Genomic DNA, 7,776 nt, shown 5'->3' on the forward strand with positions numbered 1-7,776 from the left:
CCTGTAAATTCTATGATTTTGTCATTTTTTAATGCAGAGTAATACTCCATTGTGTATAAATGCCACATTTTTTTTTTATCCATTCATCTATTGAAGGGCACATATAATAGCATTTGATAACTTAAACAAATGACTTGAATCTTAAAATTCTTATTCCAAGGCTCAGGCAGAAAACTGATGTTTCTTCTGTCCTAAAACAATCTCGATCTCATGTTGCTGCAGAGTTGATCTAATCAAGATCAGCTGTGGATTTTGCATGTGTGTGTGGAAGGGGCCTTGTTATTATAGCACAGGTGGAGCTCCTCACCAGCTCACATGTGAAAGTCAAGCATTGATGTGAGAGAGAAGAACCTAAAGTGGAAAGTGATTACATTTGGGATGAATTAGATAACTTGAATCTGAATCCCCAAGTCTTACTGTGCCTCCTTTGTACCAGAGGCCTGTGTTTCCCAGACTTTCTTATGTCTCGGGCTCTGCAGATGTCCTAACTTCCATCAAGCAGACACACCCCCAGGAGATTGACCCCCATGGCCAGAGCAGACATCAGGAGACAGGGGCTTCCATTTGAATGGCAGTGTGGTCCCAAAGCCAGCAGATATGGTGGGAGCTTCCTAATTCCTCAACTTTCTTTCTGATGTGGCAGAGCCTCTCTCAGAGGGTGAGTTCGGCTGTGTGGTTCTGAAAGTGTTCCTGAAATCTGTCTTGAGCATGCTCTTCTGGTATTTCTGCCAGCTACTAATACTACATAGTGAATTCATTTCTGCATGAAGTAGCTAGAACAGATTCTGACCTCTGCATCTGAACCCAGATATAGAGGGCTAATACATTATTTCATCAACAGTCTTTAACATTCTAACTCAAATTACATTATTAAACTTAAGAGTCTTAAAGGACCCATTTTTTAAAATGGTGGAAATGACTTAGAACAACTATAAAAGGAAGACAGATGGGCTCTGCTTGAATTCCTCCCAGGATAAGTTTCTTAGGCAATTTGTTTCATGTTGAACAAATTTCAATTCTAGAAAAAAAATTTCATACTTGTCTGGAATCAGTCTGTTTGCAACTTGAACCCTTTGATTTAGTGTCCTGTTAGCATACTGGTTTAGTTTTCTGTTGGGTGAAAACTCAAATTCCTACATGAGTTTATTCTGTGACGTCGTTCCCAGATTCTTTAACAGTGTGTTCAACTGGTTGAAAAAAGTGGGGAAAAGACGAGAGGAAAGGAGAGGAGGGGGTTTGTTAGTTTTGGTGGGGATTGTTGAAAGTGTCATAATGGGCTGAATCTTTAGAAAAGAAAAGCAAAAAGGAGGTTGAATAAGGTGATTTATATGTAATTTAAAACATTATTTAATGAGAGTCCTAGTCCCAGCTATGTTTATTTTCCTAGTCTCAACATTTTATTTTCACCATAATTTATCCTTCATCTATTAGTTTATCTTTCTGTTGGTAAATTAATGATGCTTGGGTCATACCCTTGACACCTTGAATTTTATTATTTTGCTGAAGGGATATTAACCCATGTTGAAAAAGAGATAGGATAGGGGAGTAGAAATTAAAAACATCCCAAATAGGAATGGATTAAATCATGGCCCCCTGTTATTTTAATTTCTCAAACTACTTATCACTGTGAACAAAATTAAAAAAATAGTTGTTTGTATTATGTTCATCATTTTTTATTGAAACATTTTTTTCTAGTTGTTTATATTCTCATTGTCTAACTTCCTCCAACAGAAAGTAAATTACAAGTGGACAAGGATATTCTCTGTTCTAATCCTTGCAGTGTCTTTGAATCCTGGTCCAGACATCTGACATTAAACAGAATAGATTCTCATTCTCTCCCTTTCCCTATTCTCCTCTACACTCTCTCTGTGGTGTACTGTATGTACAGAGACACATATATAGTGGCTTGATGAATGAATGAATGTCTGCAGACATAATGACAGAAAGAAGAAAGAGGATTTGAAGGATCCAGAAGGAGATCGTGTTAGTTTTTATTGCTGCCAACAAATTACCACAGTCACTTAAGACAGTTTCCCTGGTCAGGAATCCAGTTACTAGCTGACTAGGTCTTCTGCTGGGATTATACCTGAAGGTTCATCTGAGAAAAGATCCACTTCTGATACCTGATGATACTTTGAAAGCACCAATGTTTTCATTTCTTTGTACTGAGGTGCTTCTCATTATTTAGGTATGGTTTGTCTCTTTCAGCAGTCAATTCGTCAGTTCACACTCAGTGTTATGTCCTATTCATCAGAAGACCCACAGTAAGGAACAATGCTGAACATGGACTATCAAGGGTGCCTTTGGCAAAACTGGATGGTGAGTAATATGAGACAAGTTGCCAGTGTTTGGATTTCAGTGTCACCACCTGCTAGCTGCCTCTTACTTATCAAGCTGCTTAGCCACTGTGTGTTCCCACTCACTAGTCTGCAGTTAGGAATCACTATAGTATCTGCTTCGTGTAGGGTTATTAAGAGGATTAAAGAAGATAATCCATTCAAAGAATTTATCACACCGCCTAGCTCAATACATGTTTGTTAAAACTACTATTTGTTGTAGTATCACAGGGGAAACAAAAGAAAAATCCTCTATTTCTCCTCATTGAATCTGGGGATCAACTGTGGCATAATGCAAAAGTATCAGTTGTATGTTTGATGCGAAAGAGATTGAGGTTATAGTCTGATAAATACAGTTGCTTATTTATATGTTAAAAAAATTCATGGCTCATCTGAGAAAATATCCATTTCTGATATTTGAAGAGGGACAAAAATGAATATTTGAAGGTCTCCATTGAACATCTTCCCATTGAATATCACACAGTTTTCATCAGTATTATCTCCTACATGTATACTCTAAATGAGTGGAATTCCTAGTATATTCAACAACAAGGTCTAGAAATTTTATCTAAGATATAGTTGCAGAACTGCATGTTGGGCAGTAGTCTGTGTGTGCCACAAAAGCTTGGGCCAACACAGAGGCCTGGGATTCTGCCTTCATGGCTTGGACAAACCCCCATACACAGTGAGAGGGGTCAGGTTCCTATAGACCTTAAGATCTCCATTCGTGTCCCTCTTCAAGAGGGCAGTTTTCAAGAAGTGAAGGAAACACTGGCAATGGAGCATGGGATACCGGCTATTTTTCTATCCTTTTTAGTCAATTCAACAGATTTTAGTTGTTTTAGATAGATGGCATCAGACATGAAGAGTATCATTTGAATCTCGATCCTTGTGCTTTTATTACTGTTGCTGCTGCTTCTTCAACTGCAATGATTCCTAACAAACATAAATGGTTAACCTTGGACGCTCCATCTGGCCTTTTAATACATTAAAAAATCTGATTCCATCAGCAGATTTGGGTCACATCAATTCTAGTTAGTTTCAATATACTTCTTTCCCTGAGAAGTTTGCAAAAAGCTTTGACAATGTAGAAAAATGCTCCCCAGGCAACTACTCATGAGTTTCCTAAGGTGTAGTGTTGGCATGAGGTTATATGTGATTGGAGGGAGTGGCTCTGGCTGGTATCTTATGAACCATTTATTTCCTCCAAAGAAAAACTGCTATGGAGACTGTTGAAGCCAGGGAGTGAGACATTATTGATACCTAATGGGGGCCATAAAGTGCACTCTGTGAATATGGTTGTCTCATAGGAAGATTGATAGTTCTCTTCCTCATGAGGTATCCATTTTTCTCATTTCCCCCTGTTTGTTTTTGTTTTTGTCTGTACCTTTGAGCTTGAAGACCTTGATCTGGTAGCTGCCCCAGTGTAAGTGCTCAGTATATTCCCATTCTCATTCTCCTTCAACAATCATTCAGAACAGCACCCGCTTTACCACACCATGTTTCCTCCTAGTAAACTCTGTGTTAATGAATAAACAGAGGTGTCCTCTTTGCTGTATTCCATAGGGATTCCTCTCCATTCAGTTGGGTTGGCTTATCTCTAAAATTGATTGTACTCACAGACATTGGGATATTTATGCCAAGAATGCTGTCTTGAGGTTGGCTCCACCTCCAGTCCTTCAGCTACTGATGTCCAGTGTATTGTACCTCTGTCTTGGAGCACTACATAGGATATACTCTTCACAACTCTACCCTCAATTCCTTAAAGTTTTTGAAGTTTCCTAATGTCTAATATTTGGATTTCACAAGACTGCCCTTGATCAAGATATGTTAGGGTTTTATCATGATGGTATTTCTCTAGAGGTATCAGTGCAAAACAGATCAAAAAGTTAGGATTTTTATCCTCATAATTAGGAAATAAACTTGACTCTTCTTGCTTAAAAATTAGAAATGTGAACACCCAGTTCCTGGCTAATCCTAAATAGGTTAGCATCAAAGTGCTGCCGCTGTCCAGAGGCAATGATTTTATCAGCAAGAGGTAGCTTCAGATTCCAAGCCATCCTGGCTCCTTCCTTGACCCAAGAGACACCATTTTTTTTTTCTATAAAGGCAAAACAGAAAGCGAAAAGCTAGTAGAAAACTCCAAACAATGACCTCCCACTCTATGCCCATTCTCTCTTAGCTCCAAACCTTACCCACACTGTCTACCCAGTTAATCTCTTAACTCACGGCTCCTTGTTTAGGGCTGCTCAGGCATCTAAAATCCCTCTGCCAAGCTCTCAGCAGAGTATAGTCCTCTTTGCTCAACTATTCCAGACTTCAAAGAAGCAGCCCTGGACTCTCCCTTTCCTATTCCTTGGATTATCCTCTTGGGCTCATACTGTTTGCTTGCTGCTTCCCAGATAGACCTCCAGCAGCAACAGACTTTACCTCCTTACCTGCAGCCTATCCAGCACCCTTTCTTGCTCCTGCTGGAAGTTCTCTCCCTCCAGGACTGCTCTCTCTTTCACCTCCAGGCCTCACTTCCAGTGAGTTAAAAGTCACTTCTGATCATCCATGGCTCTTAGAACCAAAGCCAAGTAACTGACTCATAGCTCCCTATAGGCCCCCATGGCTTGGAAACAAGACAGATTATACCGTTCAATTAATCATGGCACCCTCCTCCTTTCCCTGCTGGTGACGACTGAATTCTAAATTATTAAATCTTTCTGATGAATTATATCATTAATGATCTTTTATTTAGAGAGAGAGAGAGAGAGAGAGAGAGAGAGAGAGAGAGAGAATTTTTTAATATTTATTTTTTAGTTTTCTTCGGACACAACATCTTTGTTTGTATGTGGTGCTGAGGATTGAACCCGGGCTGCACGCATGCCAGGTGAGTGCGCTACCGCTTGAGCCGCATCCCCAGCCCCCATTAATGATCTTTTTAAAAAACTCTCAACAATACTATTTGCCTTGATGTTTGTCTTGTCTGATATTACTACATTTGCTTTCCTTAATTTTTATTTCCCTGCTCTACTTTTTTTTTTTGTCTCTGGAAATTTTTATTTCCCTACTCTACTTTTGTGAGCATTGATATTTTTGATACTTCTCTATAAACAACCTTTAGTTGACATTTTTTAGTTGAATCTAAAAATCCATATCTTTTAATGTCAGAATTTCTTCTAGTTATATCTGTGAAAGTTACTGATATACTTGTATTCATTTTGCTAATTGGAGTGTTTGCTTTTTATCTTCCTTTTTATCAGCTTCTCTATATGGAAGCCCATCATGCTCACAGGTAACCCCATTCTTCTGCGACTTCCTCCTGCAGCCACTTGCTCTAGCTGCCTGACCTCACTGGCAATTCTTGAATGCCTTCCTTGCTAGGCCTCCCCAGATTTGCCTGTGCCACTCATCTGTGGGATGAGTTCATAGTTCTTTCTACTATGCAACTTATACATTGGACAATTTCCCACTTGTACTTTATGCCTCAGTTCAGGGTCACCTTGTCTATGAAAATTTTCAGGATACTTTGAGCCCAGGATGATTTGCTGCATCCTCCTGTTTCCATAGTACCTAGAGCATCTCTTTGTTATGGTTCTCACCATGTATTTACTAAATACATGTTTAAATGCCTTTATTTTCTAGACCAGGAACTTCTTAATGGTAAGGAGTATGTCCCTATTTCTATCCCCAGAATCTAGTCCAATACTTGGCCCAATTCATATTTGTTAAACAAATGAATAAAACTAAAAAATAGAGTTACTATAAAGAAAAAGGACTTGTTCTGTAAATCATAAACAACATCATTCTTACTTCTGATATGCTCCCCCCCCCCCGTTTTAATAAGACTGGCTTACTTTTCCAACTGCATTGTGAGTTTTATGTGGCAGGGACCATATTTTGTAGTAGGTTGGTGCCACTTCATCTTTAATAGAGTGTTGTGTGTGTAACAAAATCCCAGAAAATACTGTTTGATTGATGAGATACATACATTCTGACCACTTGTATTTTACCCATACAAAATGTTTTTTATTAAAATAAGGGTGTGACAAATCAGTCATAATAAGGACATATATAGAAAGTTCCTTCAGTGGAGTTACTGCTACATGGCCACTTGGTGAGGTAGTCACTCCTGGCCTTTTTCCTAACAACCCAGACTCTTAGATAGGTCCATGTTTTCAATTTCAGGAGCCCTATTTTTTTTTTCTGGTTTACTAACTTTCATCTTTCTTTTTCCTTTTCAGAAGCAGAAATTCTAATAAAACCATGTATCACACAGTCTTATGAGTATTCTTTGTTTTTTCTTTTTCTCTTCAGAAGTTGTTTTTCTTCCTCAATGCTATAAAAATGACTTTGGATGAAATTCTTCAATAGCTAAAAGCTCATTTGCATATTATTTTAATATTGCTAAACTGTAAAAACAAAAGTTATTTAGACCAATGGGTCTCAAAGTATGGGCCCAAGAGCAGCAATATCAGCATTAACACAGGAACTTGTTATAGATGTACATTCTTGGGACCCACCCCCAAACCCACTGATTCAGAAGTTCTAGTGGGGCAGCAATAAGTGTTTTAATAAGCTTTCTGGAGGATTCTGAAGCATGCCAGAGTTTGAGAACCACATCTTTACATTGTTGCTCAAAGACCTATAAGGCATATAGCTATTCCCCTTCCCCATATATTTTCCTCATGATCATTAGAACAAATTTAAACAGCTCCTAGTTTATTTTAGTTTTTCACTTGTTTGCTTTTTATTTTTATTTTATTTTTTAATTGATATAAAATAGTAATGCATATTTATGGGGTACAATGTGATGTTTCAGTAAGTGTATACATTATATAATGATTAGGGCAGGGGATTTAGCCTATCTATCATCTCAAGTATTCACCATTGCTTTTGTGGTGAGAACAATCAATATCCTTTCCTCTAGTTTTTTCTTTTTTTAAAAAAATATATAATACCATATATGAGAAGCTAGGGAGCATGAAGGGCAGAGGAGAACGGGAAGAGAATGGTCAATGAGTACAGATCTCTTTTTAGGTCTGTTATACCATAATGCTGGAGCAAGATATGATTAAGTCACATAGTAGCCAGAAAGGCAGTGTAGATAGTCATCAGGTAATGAATTTTGAAGTCAGAAGTTGGCCAGCATTCACATCTTGTCACACCTTACTCAATCTCCCTGAGGCTCTGGATCCTCAATTTCTCATCTGTAACATTCAGATTATAGTAGTACCTACCTTATAAGGAGGACTGTGGCAAGGAATGAATGAGTTCCTTTTCATAAATGCTTAGAACAGTGTCTGGCACAAAATGTGGGCTACGAAAGTAGTTTTAAATTACTTACTAGAAGCCACAGTTTTCAAGGAATGTTATCCAGCACAGCCCCCAATAAGAAGAGGGACACAGAGTGGGTGGATGGAGCAAGCCCCACACCTTGCCGAGTAATCTTTGC

The 7,776-nt window shown here is 38.4% G+C and overlaps 1 pseudogene; it reads right to left on the reverse strand.

The window, feature by feature from the left end:
* Positions 1-3,088: 3,088 nt before the first annotated feature.
* On the reverse strand, positions 3,089-4,396 carry LOC124075516 (alpha-globin transcription factor CP2-like; annotated as a pseudogene).
* Positions 4,397-7,776: the final 3,380 nt, after the last annotated feature.

Source organism: Marmota monax, unplaced genomic scaffold (assembly GCF_021218885.2).
Source record: "Marmota monax isolate L192 unplaced genomic scaffold, Marmota_monax_Labrador192_F-V1.1 WCK01_AAM20220418_F8-fsc00420, whole genome shotgun sequence".
Classification (NCBI taxonomy): domain Eukaryota; kingdom Metazoa; phylum Chordata; class Mammalia; order Rodentia; family Sciuridae; genus Marmota; species Marmota monax.